This window comes from Canis lupus, chromosome 24 (genome assembly GCF_003254725.2).
Source record: "Canis lupus dingo isolate Sandy chromosome 24, ASM325472v2, whole genome shotgun sequence".
Lineage (NCBI taxonomy): Eukaryota > Metazoa > Chordata > Mammalia > Carnivora > Canidae > Canis > Canis lupus.
The window spans coordinates 12477103-12497837 of record NC_064266.1 but is presented as its reverse complement, the minus strand read 5'-3'; the positions used below and the strand labels follow the sequence as shown (position 1 = coordinate 12497837).

Genomic DNA, 20735 nt, shown 5'->3' with positions numbered 1-20735 from the left:
AAAACATACTGGAAGGTTAGAAAATCTTTCAGAAAGGTAACCAAAAATAAAAATAAAAATAGAAATATAGGAAAATTAGCTAATGCTAAGTTGTTTTACTTGGGGTTTTTTGTTTGTTTGGATTTTTTATAGAGGGGGAGGGGCAGAGGGAAAAGGATAGAATCTTAAGCAGGCTCCACCCCCAGCATACAGCCCAACACAGGGCTCTATCTTGCTACCCTGAGATCATGACCTAAGCTGAAATCAAAAGTTAGAAACTTAACTGAATCACCCACACCTATTTTACTTGGTTTTTGGAAAAAACACATTTCAAATTAATATACTTGTATGGATGATATTCAGAAAATCATTCACTTGTATGGATGATATTCAGATATTCAGAAAAGCAAAACAAAACCTTGATTCTCAAGTATGGTCAGGGCTCTAAGTTACTAACCTGAGAACTCACCTGTGACATTCACTTTGGCCGAGCTCTGCAAAAGCCTGAAGACTTTCGTAATCATGGGCTTTACCATTCACACTTGGGCCTCATTTAGACAATACCCAGGCCACTCTCCATCAGAGGCAGCTGTGGCTGAGATAGAAAACAATTTCCAGTGCTATTCTTGAAATTCTTAACAAAGGCTGCTGGTGAAGGATGGGAGCATCCATACCATTCACCATGTGATTGCTATGAATGTGAAGACAGATGCACATGTTATCTCAGCATTCCAGGTGAAAATGTAGACTGGTAATTCCACCAAGCTTCACATTCCTATTGTTCTCGGCTCAGATGAAAGCCTTTCCTGCCATGTCATACTCTCATTTCAGTGCTGGCCATGAAGTGTTCCTCCGACTCATCCTATCTCAGCCCTGCCCTATCTTGCAAATGACACCACCACCCATCAAGTCACCCAAACCATAGCCCTGAGAGTCATCCAAGTACTGTGCTTCTCTAACCTTAATATTATCAAAATGCAGCTTCTGATTCAGGAGGTCTGGGCTGGGCCCAAGAGTCTATAGCTCTACCAAGCTACAAGGTGAGATTTGAGTGCTGATCCAGGGGCCACAGTTTGAGTATCAGGGGCTAGGTATCTGCATTCCCTCATCCCCTCCAGCGATGAGGTATTAAGTTCTATAGTTCCCATCTATACTACTGATGAGGGCCAAGCTGGAATCTCTTCTTGCATGGATTAAAACTGTATCTACCAAACCAATCTTCCTGCCTCTAGTCTAGTGTCTCCAAGGGCCACATTTTTGCCAGAGAGATTAATTCTTTCTTCCCTCTTCCTTCCTTACCCTTCCTCCCTTCTCCTCCCTCTTTCGTCTTTTTACTTTACTCTGGGTTTCAGGAAGCACAGGAATTAGGGCCATAAAATTGGTTTTGACTGAAAAGGAAGAAGCCAGAGGGGAGAAGCTGAGTTAAGTGCATACAGGATGGTGATGAGAGTTGAGAAACTACATTGCAAAATCAAATGGGGCTCAAACATAACAGAGGGCATGCAGTAATGAAAGGATCTCAATGTCATTGAGACATTCCTTTTTTTTTTTCTTTGAGACATTCCTAAAGAAGAGTGGAAGATAAAGGTAATTGTTAGAATAAAGGGGAAAAAAGCCTTTCAAGCCAAGCAGAATAAAATCTATCTATCAGCAGTAGTAATTTAGAAGGCCATGATAATATCATCTATAAGCTAAAAAAAATTAAAAACCCAAATATACTAAGTTTCAGAATCACTCTATTACCTTATTCAGTGCTTAGGGCTAGTCTGTCAGGAATAAAGATTTTTATTATATCTTTAAATAAAGATTGAAGAAAGAGGTATTGGCTGATGACTTCCAGTACATGTATGTAGTGGGTGTTACTAATGATAAACATGAGAATATTTTCCCACTCATTAGCTATTTTCCACTCATTAGCTTTTTATTTTAATTTGACCTCAGGTACTCAGTATGGGATTTAGCATAATCATAATTCTTTTTTTAAAAGGATTTAATTATTTTAGAGAGAGAGAGAGAGCATATGAGTACATGGGGGTGAGGCAGAGAGAGAGGGAAAGAAAGTTTCAGGCAGATTCTCTGCTAAGTGGGGAGTGCGAAAGGGAGCTTGATCTCACGACCCTGAGATCACAACCCAGGCCGAAATCAAGAGTCAGACATCCAACCACCTGCACCGTGTAGCCGCCCCAATCATAATTCTTGATATGCTATCACCAATCCATACACAGTCCTCTTTTATTTACTTATCATCTATCTATTATTCACTTACTTTCAGATTGACATAATGAACAATCTTGGCTCCTTCACTCAATTCAATAACTAGAAATTAACAAACATTTGCATCTACGCATGTGCTTCTTCCCTCTCCTATCCTCCTCCTCCCCAAAAGGAACCCCAATTCTAAATTCTGCATTGATAACTTACATAAATTTTAAACATTTATATGGATTTATAAAAAATGTATATGTTTAAGCAACATATTGATTAGTTTAATTGTTCTTAGACTTTTACAGAAGATTATTGTGTTCTATATGGTCTTCAGAGACTTACTTTTTTCACTCATTAGTAGGTCCCTAAGATTCATCCATGGGATTGTTGCATAATATTTTGGGGGATTGATTTATCTCAATTTATGCCTTCTTTCTCTTTGGGCATTCAGAGTATTCCCCCCCGCCCCACGTTTTTGTATTACTAAACAATGTTTCTGTAAATCTTTGTGTATAAGATGTGTCTATTCAAATTGTTCTCTACATGCAGTTCCTATTTTCTCCTCTTTAATGACTGTCTTGCAGGAGATATTTTGAGACTATGTAAAAATCCTGTTTCTCCTCAAAAATTCACCCATTAATGTTAGCATCCATTGGTGGGTTATGCCTCCAGCAATTATTACTATGGTTTTGCCTAATGATAAGTTTGTATTTCCCTCATTCCTTTTACATGTATTAATTATAATATTAAGTTATGTTAATATATCTTATCTTTCATATATATTAAATAATACTGATTTATAATATATTAATATTTTAATAATATCATAGTATTAATTATAATTATATTATAAGGAAAAGCTATCTGTGTTCCCCCATTTAGTTATATATTTAGCATGGACTCATGGGTAAATTTATTTTATGAGTTATCATGAAATATTACCATATCAGTTTATGCTTTGGCCATTAGTTTCTCATCCAGGTGGCTTCTGTACCCTTTTAAGATGACTCATCTTTTTTCAAGCACTTTCTTACTTTTATACACTATAAGATATTCTGAGGACTTGGGCTTGCAGCCCAGGAATCTTATATTTTCCCTGCTTCGGCCCTGGAATCAACCACTTTTATAAGGATCCCTGGTTCCTTTTATTGAAGAACGGTATTTAGAAACCAATATATGGGCACTGGGTGTGCTCATTGCTACTTGGTTGTCATTGCTTTTAGCTCCTTTCAGTGGACATATCTACATATATATTCCCTCAGCTTTGAATGAAGTGTTTGCTTCATGTCCATATCTAACCCATTCTTTAAGTCTCAATGTAATTTTCCTTCAGCCCATGAAATCAACCTTTAGACGAATGCTAGAAATATTTTGTTTTTCTGAAATTGCATAGATCTTAATCTGTATCACATGTTACTTTCCCTATAGATTGTGTTAATTCCTATATCCACATTATAGTTGATGTTAGACCATAAGGGCAAAGAAGGATCTAATTTTGTATAGGACATTTTACAGGTTTTGTTTGTTTTTTGGGTTTTTTTTTTTTTTTTGGTATATAGAATAAACAACAGAGCCACCTTTTCTGGGGAGCTACACATTTTGAAACAGGTAATTATTTTATTTGTAAAAGTGAATTTAAAAAGGCACTTCAGATTTTCTCAATAAAATAATGTTATTTAAGAGGCGCCTGGGTGGCTCAATTGGTTAAGTGTCTGCCTTCAACTCAGGTCATGATCCCTGTTCAGTGGGGAGTTTGCTTCTCTCTCTCCACCCTGCTCCTGCTCTCTCTCGCTATCTCTGTCTCTATCTCTATCTGTCTCTCAAATAAATAAATAAGTAAAATCTTAAAAAAAAATAAGGCAGCTTACAAGGAAACAAAATTAGTGAAGCATGTAGACCAATGTTTACAACACTGTGGTCATAAAATACATGTGAATTACTTCTCTTGTCCCTTATAAAAACTACTTTCTCACAAGGAAGATATAATAATCTTCTAATAATCTAAATATATTAATTTATTCTAAGAAAGCAGCTAGCTTCCGATCCCTTATTATGCCTAAAAAAGTAAGAATGCCACTAGAAGAGCATTAAAAAATAGGACAGAACTGGTTAAATATTGTAACAGATATATTTTATAAATAAGACTGTAATGTTTGTCTTGTTAATTATGAGAAATGACCAACATTGGCAGTTTGCTTATATTGAGGCTTATTCTCCTCCATTTTTATAATTTTAAGATACTGATTAAGTTGGACTCTTTAAATGATGTTTGATACGCCCTTTTATTTCTTTTCTGCTTTTGCACATACTATTTAGGCCTAACTGGTCATATTACCATATGCTATCTTATCAAAATTCTTTTGAGGAGTATTTGGGGGGTGGTATGTGTGTGCAGAAAAACTCTTTTATTGTAAGTTCTATTTTTCCTTTTCTATATCACCTAATTGGCACACTATGTCATGTAGATCATATTTCACCCCTAGGCCAACAAGACATTCATTCAGCATCCAGTCAAACATCTTTATTACTTTGTGATTCTGATTTTATTTCCTGGCACTAGACCATATGTTATTGTGGATGACAAGGTTAATAAATATCACGGCTCTAAGAATTGCCAGAAAATGATCAGTTTGTCTTCCCCACTTGCTTTTTCTTCTCAGAAATAGGGTCATTTGACCCACTGTCAGTCCTTTAGAACCAATTTTGACCTCAGAAAGAAATATTTAAAGTGTTCACAACTCTCTGGCACTTAGAATCAAATCCTTCCTGCTCTAACTCTGAATGATGCTGGGCCTCTGCAACATTTTCTTGAGGCTAGATTTCCAATTTCCATCCCAGTTGCCTACTATTGAATCTCATGTTGTTCCTTATTATTGCAAACTGTCTGATTTTCACGTTTCTCTGAGAATCTGCCTTCCTCTTATAAGTCAACCTCCCAGAGTCTGGGGTTTGCTCCTCAGGAATCTTATCAGGAACTCAGGCACCTGGCTGAATTTTTCAGAACTACTAGAAATATTGTGTAAAAGATGAACTGTGTTCAGACTCTAGGTGATGTGCTTTCACTTCTACTGAATTCAACTCAACGAAGATTTGTTAAGCAACTTAAAAGCCCAGGCCCATACTAGAGTCCGGGGACTCAGCTAGCCTAGAGAAGCCTAGTCAAGCTAGCCTAGAGAAGCACCTTCGACTGACACACAAATATGTGAGAAAGCCCAGCTGAGATCAGCTTATTGTTGACCTCATGATACATAAAAACAAATTATTGTGGTCAGCTGTTGAATTGAAGCTGTTGAATAGTTTACCAGATGTATATTTTAGAAGGATCACTTGGAAAACCATTTTGACAGTAAATTTGAAGAGGATGAGACTAGACATAGACAGACAAGCCAAGAAATCACAATAATTAGCCAAAAAAATCATCAGGGTTTAAACTACAGTGACAGTGAAAAAAAAGAAATGGATTCAAGAGTGATACCGGATATAGGTCATAGTTATTTGTTGGATGTGGATGAAGGAGGAGATAGAGCTGAGGATAGCTTGCTGATTTCTAGCTTAGATTACTGACAAATCTGGCTATGATAAATGGAATATACAGGAGTTCAAGCAGCTTTGTTAATGGACAGGAAAGAACAGCAGGCCAGTAACCGATTCCCTTCTTAGCAGAGATATCCAGAAATAATGAATTCAGTCAAATCTCCATTAAACATGGTAAGAACTCGAAGACAAGACCTCCCCGTAAAGATACTAATGTTGTTGATTGGCGGAACAGTACCAGGAAGCCCTTACCTATGATTTTTTTCCCATGAGATATACGTGGTCTCTCTTGTTCACAAAACTGGCAAAACTACTAAACTAAAATGGGCTTTTTGAAGATGGAACTGAGTCTCTTTGTGTGAGTAGTATCTCCATATATATTGCTCAGTATCTCCATATACATTGCTCAGAAGAGTCTTCTCAATTAAATATGAAACCAAAATTCAGTGAAATGAGAGACAAAAGTGATCTTTTGGGGATCTGCATCTCAGTGATTCAGATTCCTCCAAGAAATGAATGTTTCACCAGTGACTGGTGACTTCCTGCTTCCTTTGACTTAGTAAGCTTGGCTATTGGGTAAGATCTATGACTGTGAGTCTCCTTTGATAACTCAACACTTTTTCTCAAATTCTGGGGCAAGGACAGGGTGTGGTAATTCTGATTGAGGACAATGCTAATAAAAGAAGCAGGAGCCACCAACAGGAACCTGGTACTTCTGTTGATAATCAATGATTGTTTTCCAAAAGACCTGCTTCTCCCAGAATGTAATGAACAGGGCTAGGGGCTGACTTATATAAGATAAAAAGATTTTCTTTGATTACAACATGAGAACAATGTGGATGGAATAAGTGCCAGAAGTTGCCAGAAGGAGATGGTGAACCTCTTACAAAATTTGGGGATATTAGGCAAACAAACAATGGCTGTCTTCATGAAATTCTCTCAGAGTTGGCACAGTTTTAATGTCTGGATAGGTTTGATGTAAAAATCTTTGTTATTCTGGAATCACTTGAAATGTGTGTCTTCATTGTTTTGCTCATTTTAATGGGTTTATGCTTTATTTCTCTCCAAATATAAACTTCATGAGAGCAGGAGTATGTTGTACAATAGTAATTCTCAAATTACTAGAGCATACAAATCACCAAGGGATCCTGATAAAATGCAAAATCTGACTCAGCAATTCTGGGGTGGAGCCTGAGAATCTGCACTTCTAACAGCCTATCTGGTATTACTGATTCTGCTGCTCCGTGGACCACATGAGTAACCCCAGTCTAGCTTTAGATAGATCATCTGTAAGAGTAAGGGTATCTCACAGCTGTTCATTATGGTTCTTAATTATAGAATTATTCCAATGACTACTTTCCATAAAGAAATTCTCCATTTGGGTGAATTTCTACAAAGTGGTTGCTAGCTGCTTTGAAATGAAAATATGACTCCTACCAATGGCAACATGTTAGTGAATTGTTCTCAGCAAACTAAGTTACAAGCATAAAAAGGTTTTTGTAAAAAAGTACTTTGGAAGAAATTTTAGGGCACCTAATTTCTCTTTCTTTTATACCTCACTAACTTCACAGTGCATAGCTAAAATCCCCCCACAACTCCAAGGTCCCTACTTGCACCTATTATATTCATCAGCCCTACTGATTTAGAGATATTATACTCTACTGGATTTCACCATCATTTGTGCATTTCCCATGCTTGACTTATCTCCCCTAGAAAATATTATACTCTTGGAGGTCAAAAACAGTAACAAGAACAACTGCAGCAGTTAACAATGAAATATTTACTAAGTATCAGACATTTTCTATTTTCTTCCTACCCTCTGTGCTGAACTGCATGATATGTACTTTATATGATCTGCTTAGTTTGGTTACAAGAGTGAACATCTAAAGAAAAAAACCTGTGTGTTTTCTGTACTAAAATAACCCTTCCCTGGAGTTCCTTGAAGATCTGGCAGATGGAAAGCATCACCTAAACAATTAGAAAATGCCATAAGTTATTTCTTAAATATTGGAACTTGTCAAGATCCTTTTTTTATTTATTAGTATTTTTGTACTCCACACTTTTCCCATTTGCAATTCATTCATCTAAAGTTGCAATTATCCTGTGAATATTCACTTGGCAAATATTTATTAAGCATCTATAATATGCCAGGGATCAGTTAGTTGCTGGGCACAGAAGGGTGAACAAAATAGACAATAGTCCTGAAATTATGGTGTTTGTAATCTTATGGGATGGAGGAGGATATGGAGAGAGGGCAAACAATAAACAAGCCAATGGTAAGTTGGGTAGTTAAAGGGGATAGTGTTGTGAGGACTGGGGTAGCTACCTGAAATGGATAAAAGAGCAAATCAATGAACATTTGTTTTTCATATATGGCTGTCCACATACGTTTTTAGTTTGAGAATGAACATATATCCTGGTGACAGAGTAGTGATACATTTCTGAAAATGATCTACATTATTCTTTACAACTCGAAAAACTTTCCGTGGACTTGCGTAAGCATTTGTTTCTTTGTTCTCATCCACTGAATAAATAAGAATCCAGATGATCTGTAGGTCAAGCATTTTCTAGAGATAAGAAATTAACAGTCCTAGGCTTTGTTCTAGCAGGGAAATCCATCTGCCTAGCACAAACCAGCAGAAAACAACCTTCCTGTCATCATTTACAGGAAGTCCCTCAAAAGCCTGTGGTGACTGGCAATGTTTATCATTTGAATTAAAGTTAATAACATCTCATCTCCAGTGTGGAAATGTGCATATTTCTAGGATCGTATACCATTGCCTCTAAAGAGAACTACAAATTGAATTCTGAGCTGGAGTGTTAATATACAAATCATGAAGGGCCATTTCTATATCATTGTACCCTGATCTAATTTTGCAAAATCTGATGGTACCCTACCAGGCTGATATTTTGCTATTCTCTGTTGAGGAGACAAATTAGCAATAAATGTTTTGTCAGTCTTTGTGTTTTATGTTGGTCAGAATTCCCTGGAACTCTGAGCCTGAGGGAATAGATTCAGGAGTAGGTGATTGTAGAAGAGTTCTCAGGAAAAAAAGGATTAGAATGAGGGGTGGGATTGTGGAAATAAGCAAAGACATGGTCTTAGCTGGAATCAGGTCTCAGTCTGATACCATAGGGAGTTCAGGAGCGTGAGTTGTATCTCTGCTACTTAGTCTTTTGAACTCCTGTGCCTATCAATTGTTAGCTGTAGGAAGTCCCTTTTCTCCCAGGAAAAAGGTTTATAACCTACCATAGAGAGCACCTCATTTACTAAGGGCATTTCTATGTAGCTGTGAGCCATAAGCAACCAATAGTTAGGGAAGCTGGGATACCAGAGTGCTGGCCCATGAGTACACCAGACTGGCAGTGGTGATCTAAAAGCATCCACATTCCCCTTTCTTTTTCTTTTCTTTTTTTTTTTTTTCATCCAGGAAATCTCCCTGCTTGCCTTGTGTTGTAGTATTCTCTCACAATCCCCTTTTCATTTTCCTTTAGTGCTCAAGCTTTCCTGTTCCACTCCTGAGAGACAAGAATGATTATATTATTCCTTGAATAATTGACCCAACTCATGAGTGAATAATGGCATATCAGGAGAGGATAGACCTCTGAATTTCGTGATCAAAGCACAATAGCGCCTTGAGACCCTTTTGGTGTTGTACGCCTGACAACCAGGATTTTCATATATACATATGCTAGTCTAGATGTTTTGACTTTTTTCAAGAAAATCTAAAAATTTCTTTATTTTTTTCAAAGATTTTATTTATTCATGAGAGACACAGAGAGGCAGAGACACAGGCAGAGGGACTCAATCCCAGGGACCCCAGGATCATGACCTGAGCCAAAGGCAGATGCTCAACCACTGAGCCACCCAGGCACCTTGAAATTTCTTTATTTTTAAATGTTGAGGACTAACTGAAAGAAAGCCAAACAATTAACACTGTCAGAGCCATGCACTACATTTATTAGCTGAATTTCATGTAGGAGCCTTTGATTTGTATCTTCTGCTGTGAAGTATTTCCTGATTGATGATTAACACTTTTTCTTGTTTGAGTGAACAACAACAATAGGAAGAACTAGAGGGTGATACTCTCTGTCATCTACTGCTGGTCAAAAGTAGCTTGACCAAGAGCATCTTTTGTTTTTTCCCTATACATCTCTGCTTTGAGTTATTTCCCAAACCAGTGACAACTTCTTATTCTACGTTCTTTATTCCTGTCTATATTTAATGTTATTGTTCTCAAGGCCTCAATTCCTTAACCCTTTTGTCTTCTCACTCAATATCTTTCACCACTCTTCTGAAAACCTTGAGGAAGTCCATGGCTATGCTTCAAAGGGGGTCTGTGAACTTAACAAAAGTTGATGTGCATGTTGATGTGCATTTGGATGTGGAGGACTTTCTAATTTTTATCAACTTCTGTTTTTAAAAAGATTTTTAATTTATTTACTCATAAGAGACAAAAAGAGAGAGAGAGAGAGAGAGGCAGAGACACAGGCAGAGGGGGAAGCAGGCTCCATGCAGGGAGCCTGATGTGGGACTTGATCCCTTGTCTCCAGGATCACACCCTGGCTGAAGGCGGTGCTAAACGGCTGAGCCACCCAGGCTGCCCTAATTTTTATCAACTTTTAAAAGTGGTACCCCCGTGTCCTGGCTTATTCCATTCACTCCTGAAGCGTCATTCATGCTTGCAGATACCCTGGTATCTCCCAGCTAGGCCATAACATGTTCCCATCCCCTCCTTTTGAAAATATTTTAGTGGATCCCCACTGCCTTCCAAGTAAAATGCAGATATTTAAAATTAGCACACAGGATCCACTCTCATAATTTCTAGGCCTTGCACCCTATGTTCCATCCATTGTAACTCCTCAGTGTCAGATTTCCTCATGCTTCCATGTTTGTTCACATGTCACCAACACTTCTCCCCACCTGTCACTCATCTGCGTCTGGACAGCTCATATTTATCCTTGAATTGAGTTCTCGCAGAAGCAGACCCTAAGATAAGGACTTGAGTGTGTTTTATTTGGGAGTTGATGCCAGGAATAAGCTATAGGGGAAAGAAAAGTGAGACAGAGAATGGGAAGAATCCAGTAAAAGGTATGTTATCAAGACAGCTACTGCTGTGGGCAATTAGAAAGACTCCAGCACACTGAGGAACTCTGACAGTGTAGAAAATCTTCATGGGATGCCTGGGTGGCTCAGTGAGGTGAGCGTTTTATTCTTGATTTCAGATCATGTCATGATCTCAGGGTCATGATATCAAACGTTGTGTCTCCACACTCAGAGGGGAGTCTGCTTAAGATTCTCTTTCTCTCCCTCTGCATGCCCCCATGTATGCATGTGCCCTCTGTCTCTCTGAAATAAATCTTTTTAAAAAATAAAACTTCAGTTATCTCATCTATAAAGCCAGGAAGCGGGGGTGTTTATCCACCAATTCCTGGAAATCACTTGTTGAAGGCTGCTTTGAGGGGTGACTTTTGGCAGCAATTGGATATACTTCAAGGGAAAAGCCCTCGAGTGGTAAGTCTTAGGTGTTCCAGGAAAATTGCCTGTGGCATAGAACTGAGTGCTGAGGGAAAGTGAGCAAAGTAATGCCAGATGTACACTATAAAACTATAAAACCCCAAATGTACAGATTCCTGGTAAGCATACCCAAAAAAGGAAATAACCCAAAGGAAGTTCTCCAAAGATTTTCCTCCCCCATTGACTTAAGTAACTGTCCATCAGGCTCTCTTAGTAGCTGTGGTAACTTCAATCAACATATTAGCTTTAATTTGAGAAAATATTAAGTAGGTGCCATGGTCCGGTCATTGTTCTGGGCAACAAGGGTGTAGCATTGAAAACAGCAGGCACTCAAGCATCAGTTGCAGGTGTATGAGCATCACACAACTATAGAAAGTTAACCACGTGTCTGGCTCCAAGTCTGAACAGTATCTTTAATGTTTTAATTCTCAGATCTTACTCATTATCCAGCACAGAGCAGCATTTGATGAATGTTTACCAATGATTAGTGAAAAAAATGAAGTATATTCCTTGGGCTTATTTGGAACCTGTTATTTGAAAATTGTGAGCACAAGGAACAATTAGAAGTTGAGTTGGGCATTTAAACTCTACCAATAAGCACAGATCTGGGAAATCACTGCCTGCTTTGGAATGTGTCACCTTGACTGTGAACATTTAAGTGAAGTAGTAATCCCTGACTAGCTGTCACCCAGAAAGAACACTCTGTACAATTCCACCCAGCATGGTTTTTTCCTCCCAGTAAAGTCAAAGCAAGCCAGCTTTGCAGCCAGAATCACAGCAATTGATCAGCAGTAATTAAAACTAGGCCTAAGAGGCAGACTTTTTATCTTTGAAGTAATTCCCAACCTGAACCTTTAAAGATATCTGCCCTAGTAAGAAACCAGAGCAGAATGAATCGCCTCCTGACCTTTTGATGAAGTCAAGTGCAGTATAATGGGTGGAGTTTTTCTTGATCATTTTATCATTTTATCTTGCTGAATCTTGCTTGAGCAGAAATGCAGCTTAACATGAAGTCTAAATATTTTCAGATGCAAGAATGGAAGTTCCTATAAATTTGTCTAGAAGCCTCACACCTTAAAAGACATTAAAGAAGAAGGGCATTTGAATTATTCTAGAGATATAACTGTAGTATTTATTTCCACGTACTACTGATTTCTCTGGAAATGCCTTGCAAATGAACTTGGTTTCCTAACCAGTGTTGTGATCCAGTGAGCCACCTTTTGGTCGCTGCTGACAACTACACCAAAATTAAGTCCTATTTTTTTCTTTCAATGTGGCCTGCCTTGTGCTAGAAAGTGCTGTAAAGCCATTGTTCTTAAACTTTGGTGGGTCTCAGAATCACCTGAAGAACCAAGTTTCCTGAAGAGGACAGGGGGCCTGGGGCTTTGTATTTTTACCAAGCTTTCGTACCCATTGAATTTGAGAATCACTGCTGTAGATTATACATACAAGTTTTTCTCTTTTTTTTTCTTTTTTTATACAAGTTTTTCTCAAATATTTTTAGCAATTATTTTTTTCAAAACACCTATGAAAAAAGTCTTTAAATTTACATCACTCCAAAAAACTTAATAAAAAAGTACAATAATAAAAGAAAATCAAAAAAGTATATTGCAAAATCAAATGGAAGCAATTTAAGTATTAGTCTACTTAAGAATATTTCATTTTGTTTTGATGCAGAAGAACCTATACTTGAATTGTGTGCTAAATGCTCATGGAAAACCTGCAAGTTATTTTCAGAATAGTGGTTTATTAAACACTGATCTAGAATATCATAACCGTCTCTTATTTAGTTTTTCTTCTGTTTGCTACTTAAGTTCTAACCTTAAAACAAGGCCACCCACACTCCATATTCCAAATTTCTCTTCCAGCCCATATTTACTTTTCAGATGATTTCAAAACTTTTTTTTTTGATTTCAAAACTTTTATTTCAAATGTATTTATTTCCATAACATTGTAACTTATTTAAAATTATATGATCTAAATAATTAAAAATAAACTAGTCCAATCAGATTTATAGGAGACTGAAATTCAAAAGATGATTTCCACCCATAGTAAACTTTAAAAGCATTACAAACCTCAGAATTAAATAACTTGGCTCAAAAATGGACAATTTCAAGTCAGTATATATTGGAAAAAAAATCTGCAAAAATAGCCCCCTAGTATGGTTAAAAATAGCCCATTAGTATGCTAATGAGGATACAGAGCTACTAGAATGCTCATACATCACTGTTCAGAGAGTAAAATGCTATAATTATTCTCAAAAAAAGGTATTTTATAAAGCTAAGCACTTACAGGGCATCTAAGTGGCTCAATCAGTTAAATGTCTGACTTTTGATTTCAGCTCATGTAGTGGTTTTAGGTTCCTGGGATGGAGCACTGTGTCAGTCTCTACGCTCAGCTTGGAGTCTGAGGATTTCTCTCCCTCTCCTTCTGCCCCTCCCTCTGTTCACACAAGTCTTAGGTGTTCCAGGAAAATGGAACACACACACACACACACTCTCTCTTTCTTTCTGTCTCTCTCATAAATAAATAAATAAATAAATAAATAAATAAATAAATACTTTTTTTTGAAAAGTTAGACACTTATGGTTATGATACAGTAATTGCCCTTCTGGGAGAAAATGCACCCAAGAGAAATAAAAACATATAGCCACAAAAATATTTGCGCAAGAATCTTCATAGAGGTTTATTGAAAATAGCCAAAATCTGAAAATAGCTCAAATGTCTATCAACATGGAAATGGATAAAATAATTATGTTATTTTCAAATAATGAAATATTACTCAGCAACACAAAAGAATAAACTTGTGAAACACAACAGTGTGGATGAATCTCACAGTCATTACACTGAGCAAAACAAAGATAGACACAAACAAAGACCTACTATGGGCTTTTATTTCTACGAAGTTCAAGAATGGGCATAATACTCAGGACAGAGGTTGTTTATGGGACTGACTGAAAGGAGACATAAAGGAGCTTTCTAAGGTGATGCAAATATTCTATTTGTGTGATGTTACATTTGTCAAAACTTGTTGAAATTTACACTGAAGAAACTGTGCATTTCTTTATCCATAAATTTTATCTCAATAAAAATAAAAAAATAGGATTTTGAATCAAGTGAAATGTTTAAATTGTCCATTCATTTTCCTACACAAAAGCCTAAGAGAAGTCTAAGAATTGTCCTCTGCACTGTGTGTATGTGTGTGTGTGTGTACATGCACATCTTTTTTTTTTTTTCATTAATGATAGTCACAGAGAGAGAGAGAGGCAGAGACACAGGCAGAGGGAGAAGCAGGCTCCATGCACCGGGAGCCCGATGTGGGATTCGATCCCGGGTCTCCAGGATCATGCCCTGGGCCAAAGGCAGGCGCCAAACCGCTGCGCCACCCAGGGATCCCTGTACATGCACATCTTAGAGGCACTAATACACTTGAAGCTGACAAAGATCTTGCAAAGGCTAGAGATAGAGAGCTGCTTGGATTTGGTTCAGGGATAAAGTAAGAGGTATTGATCTGGGACTAGATAAGATGTTCTTTCATGAACCAGGAGAGTCTGAACATTTTTAAACTTGAATGCCCAATCCTATCCTCACGGAGTCAGAAGGTAAGTTTCTTATTCTGGGTAAAAGCCAAGTAATTTACTGAGGTCTGGAAAAGCTAGAGGTGGAAGGAAGAATGAGAGTAGCTGAAGTCTCCAGGCTTCAGGCAGAGGTCTGAATAGACCAAAGAGTGGTGAGCATTCTCCTGTTTGGAAGTGATGAGGGCAGAAGGCCACATGGCAGCCTCTGGCACCAGAATAATACTCACAAACTATCATCAGAGTGGCTCCTTGGGTTTCTCAATGAAGCTTTATCAGAACATAAACAGAGGTAGTTACTATTCCACTGATAAACCAGATTACTCCCTAAGACTTGTTAGAGGCCCCTGCATTGGATTTGTTGATTTCTGAACAAACCTCTTCTGTTAAGAGAAAAGAAAGACAGCAAAGGTGAAAACACTCTCACTAGGGATGAGAGGTGATATCCTGCAAGTTTCCATGAACTGGTCAAAAAGAACCACCTTGAGTAACTGCAGTAGTTCTCAAACTTGATTGTGTTAGAATCATCTGAAATGCTTCAAAAAATAACAATTCCTGAGCGCCTCCCTTCCCACAGAGATTCTGATTGAATAGGTCTATGAGGAGCCAAGGTAATTCTAATATGCAACCAGAATTTGCTGAGGGCAGTGGTTCTCAAATCATAGTCCTCAGACCAATGGCATCACCATAACCAGAGGACTTGCTTGAGCAAATTTCCAGGCCTCCCCTTAGATCTACTGAATCAGAAACTCAGGGATGGGATCTAGCCATCTTTGTTTCAATAAACCATCCAGATGCACAATATAGTTTGCCCACTAATTTAGTTCTTTTGGGCTGTTTCAAGTCCAAGTATTCCTAGATTTGGTTTTAAAGTCTCTGGTTTTTGGAACATTCTTTTTATATACTGGTATTAATTTAGGGTTTTTTTTTTTGAAGGAGGCTCCATACCCAATGTAGGTCTTGAACCCGCAACCCTGAGATAAAGAGTTACACACTGTACCAACTGAGGCAGCCAGGTGCCCCCTACTTTTGATCTTAAGCAGTGATGGCTTTCTTATTGTGAGTTACATACGTCTGTTTCTGTTTTCTGTAATTCCTCCTCCATTTCTTGAATTCTCTGCCTGTACGTTTTCATCTCCTCTGCAGTTGATAGCTTTTGCTCTTTCTTTTCCCATTTTCCTCTTTGTAAATCAGCTTATTTTACAGAGCCATCTCTTTTTGTGTCTTCAGGATTCTTACACTGTGCTGCAAGGTTTTGCATTCATTTTCTAGTAGAACTTTCCTCAACTCAGTGAACAAATCTCATGTTCTTTATTTGTTCTTCCAGCCCATGCCCGGTTGACACCTCATCACTCAGTTTGGATAGGAAATGGCCTCAATCTTTTCCAGCCATTGTTAACAAAGATTATATCCAGGAGATATATATCATCTGTCATCTCTGATTTATTTTATCTTCTCACTCTGGTGATTTACCCATTATTTCAGCTGCCCAGTGCAATTATTCAAAACCTCAAATTCGTTTTTTTGTAAACAAGAGTTTTCTCGAGGTCTTTCTGAATTTTGTAGCAAACTAATTTGATTGGTTCTCTCAGCGAAGTTTCATTCGGATTTTCTGCTTTCTGGCATAACTGTGCTCTCCTTAGGTCTTGATTTTTTTCTTTCTCTTGAACCTGCCAGAAGACAGACTTCCTCTTCTCTTTGCTGAATTTTGCTCCATTAAGGTTTTTTTCCCTTTGAAATTTTTATTAGATCCCTTGAAAGTATTTGTTGGATATTTCCAGTGCCTTGTTCTGTTTACTTTTGTTTCCTTCATGAGTTTGCTTTTATGTTTTATATTTACTAAGTTTCCCAAAACAAGGACACTTTCTAGTGTTCAGTCAGAAAATGTGCTCTCTTCCTCAGGGAAACCTTTATTTCATATCCTGATTTTTAACTACCTCCCCCCAAAAAAGTATTTGCTACTTTAATTTTCTATTCATATTTAACAATTTTTATTTATCTTAAGGTATTTTTAAAGTCCTATACATCAATTGTGCTATATTTGTTATCCTCATCTCTTCATGGAAAGGAATACTCTCCTGAAGAAAATGGACAATGAATGATTTCTCATAAGTACTATTAATTATTGACTCATGTGGCCCTTCATGAAAATCAGACCTGGCTGGTGGTCTCCGAGGAATGTAGCTTGCATTATCTTAGATCTATTGTTTCAGGCCAACCTTGGCTGAAATCACTCTCCACACCTGACACATGCCATAGCTATTCTGGATTTGCTTCTATATTATTTGTCTCTTAGTTCACATAGATTCAAATAATCTCTTTCAATAGGTCTAAATCACCTTTCAAGTACTTCTTAGTTCAATTTCCACATTTTCAGGAGGCCTCTTGTTTTCCTCTGCTGGATAACTTACCTAATTGTTTTTTGCCCCCAAGTTTTTACTTAAATTCCAGTTAACATACAGTATTACATTAGTTTCAGATGTGTAATTTAGTGATTCAGCACTTACGTACAATACCTGGTGCTCATCACAAGTACCCTCCTTAATTAATCCCCATCATCTATTTAACCCATCCCTCCACCCACCTCTCCTCAGGTGGACATCAGTTTGTTCTCTTGTTAATAATCTGTTTCTTGGTCCCCCCCACACACACACACTCATTTTTGTTTGTTTTGTTCTTTAAATTCCACATGAGTGAAGTCATACAGTATTTATGTCTCTGACTGACTCATTTAGCTTAGCATAATACTCTAGCTACATCCAATGCATTGCAAACAGCAAGATTTCATTCTTTTGATGGCTGAGTAATATTCCATTATATATATATATACCACATCTTCTTTATCCATTCATGGACATCTGGGCTCTTTCCATAGTTTGGCTATTATAGATAATGCTGCTATTAACATCAGGGTGCATATATCCTTTCGAATCAGTATTTTTGTATCTTTTGGGTAATTACTTAGTAGCGCAATTGCTGGGTAATAAGATAGTTCTATTTTTAGTTTTTGAGGGACCTTCATAATGTTTTCCAGAGTGGCTGCCTCAGTGTGCATTCCTGCCAGCAGTGCAAGAGGGTTATCCTTTCTCCACATTCTCTACACCTGTTGTTTCCTGTGTTGTTAATTTTAGCCATTCTGAAAGGTGTGAGGTAATATCTCATTGTAGTTTTGATTTGCATTTTCCTGATAATGAGTGATGCTGAGCATCTTTTCATGTGTTTGTTGGCCAGCTGGATGTCTTCTTCACATTGTACTTTATTCACTTGAGACTTAAATTCTAGGAGACTCATGAGCTCTGTTTATTATTTTTCAATGACTATAAAATAATTTTCTTTTTTTTAAAAGAAAATGTGGTCTATATATACAATGGAATATTACTCAGCCACCAGAAAGGATGCATACCCACCATTTGCTTCGACATGGATAGAACTGGAGGGTATTATGCTGAGTGAAGTAAGTCAATCGGAGAAGGACAATCATTATATGGTTTCACTCATACAGGGAATATAAAAAATAGTGAAAGGGATTATAGGGGAAAGGAGAGAAAATGAGTGGGAAAAATTAGAGAGAGTGACAAAACATGAGAGACTCCTAACTATGGGAAACAAAGAAAGGGTAGTGGAAGGGGAGGTGGGTGGGAGGATAGGGTGACTGGGTCACAGGCACTAAGGAGGGCACTTGATGGGATGAGCACTGGGTGTTATACTATATGTTGGCAAATCGAACTTCAATTTTTTAAAAAAATTATTTAAAGAATTTTCTTCTAAAGCAGGAGTGGGCAAACTACGGTCCATGGGTCAAATCTGGTCCACCACTCATTTTTATAAATAAAGTTATCCTAGGATGCAGTTATGCACACTTGTTTATGTATTATCTATGACTGCTTTCATGCTGCAAGGAAAGAGTGAGTAGTTGTAACAGAGACCATGTGGCCTGCAAAGCCAAAAATATTTACAACCTGGCTCTGTACAGGGACATTTTGCAGACTCCTGCTCTACAGCTTTATCAACAGCAAGTGCAAATCTTTGCTCCAGTGAAGAGGATTAGTGCCAGGACATCCTAGGTCACCCTCTGATTTCCTGTATGGCTCCTTGGGCTTGGTCTCATGGACCTCATCTTAAGTTTTTAACAAGTTCGTTTATTTCCTTCCTAGTTTCAACTCTGGGCTTTTTCAATAGGGTATCCATTGAGAAATGTTCAATTCTGTCCTCATTCTTACCTAAATCCTATTTTTCTTCCCCTAAAGTATCAACTTTCATTTCCTCTATGAGAACGATCTTTACCTATTAATAACATTGGCATGTAGTCTCATAATTCCTCTTCCTCTCTCTCCCCCTCTCCTTCTTTCTCTTGTATTGCATCTTTAGTTGGATTAAATCATTTAGAAATTACCTACCATCAAAACTCTCCTAGCTTGAAACACACATGCAATTTCCTGTTTTTAAATTTTTAAACTATAATCAGAGTGGGTGAAATCCTGTAGGACTTTATCCTCACATGTTACATGCTGAATTTCTCAGTGGAACATTGTTTCAGCCCAGAAATGCCTGATTTCATTCTAACTTAGTAACTACCCTGGCAATTAGAACTGCAACACTGAGGAGCAACTAATTTGGAGGGCCTGGAATCAAGGCTGGGAGGAAGGTTGGAGATGGGGAAGACTTGGGGAGAGGTTGGGAGACCTAGGCAAAGATAGTGAGGTAGGGATCCAGAGGCAGAAGTGAGTCCTCTCTGGCCTTAGCAAAAGAATTTTTACAAGTCTTCAGACCTGACTAGCCTGTCCTGTCTCTTTGCATGAGAGTGGAAGCCACCTGGGTTTCACCAAGAAGCTTCCTAATTGAAAGGATAATGAGATGAATCCAAAGGGATTCCAGCCAGTGACATCATGCTTTGAGCTCCTTTTGGGATGCAATCCTGCCCTCCCTTTAGGACTACAATCAGGGTGCCACTCCTCTATCATAAGTTGTGAGATAACTGGAAAGCTCGATAAAACTTTATAAAACTATAGGTTTACAAATGTAAGACTGTAAGAATTTATTCTACTGAGTACATTTTAAAGCTAGCATGTAATGATTATTACGTATTTCTGGAAGCACCTTTTATCAAGTTAGAACAGATTCCACTACTTCTGTTGGCTAATAGTTGTGTAGGTGTGAGAGAGAGAGAGAGAGAGAGAGAGAGAGAAGAGGGAGACAAAGAGACATGGGTGGAGGGAATGGGTACTATATTTTATCAAAATGTAATTATCTATTGAGGAGGTGATTTTTCCCCTTTAATCCAGAATTAAGGTATTTACTAAGGATAGCAGTGTTGTATCCTTGTGTTAGTGAATGCAAATAAGTGGATAAATATATATTGACAAAAGCTAACAATGCAATTTTAATATCTGGAAAGTAGAATTAACAGTAAAAATTATAGAATGAAACAATGTTGTTTTATACTGAAATCATAATAGTCATGAATATGTGTATGTGAACCATCAATCCTAAGATCATATTAGAAATATTGACAAGACCTCACGTATATGTAACAGGACGCTAACTAAATTTTCATAGTCTGGGATGCATTAAGAGGCCAAAATTAAATAATGAATATAACCATTGACTACAAAATAGTATTGAATACATTGATAAATAATTGTTTCTAATGTCTATGAAAATTTGATGGAGAGGAGTGTCCAACCAGAAGTGGAATGAATATACACACACCACATACATTTTGTATATGTTTATCATGTATCTATCCATTTTACTGAGCTTTCTGAATAAGGCTGTTAGTGTTTTTGGCTGAGTTTCTTATTTGTTGTAGGCATAAAGTTATATCACTTGAAAACAGTGGTATGAATTTTGAATATTTTTGATTTTGAAAATGTGTACCTTTTATTCTATAATTGCTGATCACCTCATATAACACTTTGATCATT

General features: G+C 37.5%; 1 long non-coding RNA gene across 2 annotated transcripts in view; it reads right to left on the bottom strand.

Moving 5' to 3' along the window:
* The window catches only part of LOC112673365 (uncharacterized), a 114988-nt gene that overhangs the window by 20393 nt on the left and 73860 nt on the right, over positions 1-20735 (bottom strand). For both annotated transcript variants that reach the window (XR_007405391.1, XR_007405392.1), the window contains 2 exons: positions 12144-12309; positions 449-574 (listed from right to left, as the gene is read on the bottom strand). This is a non-coding gene — a long non-coding RNA (uncharacterized LOC112673365). The remainder of the gene's footprint in view (positions 1-448; positions 575-12143; positions 12310-20735) is intronic.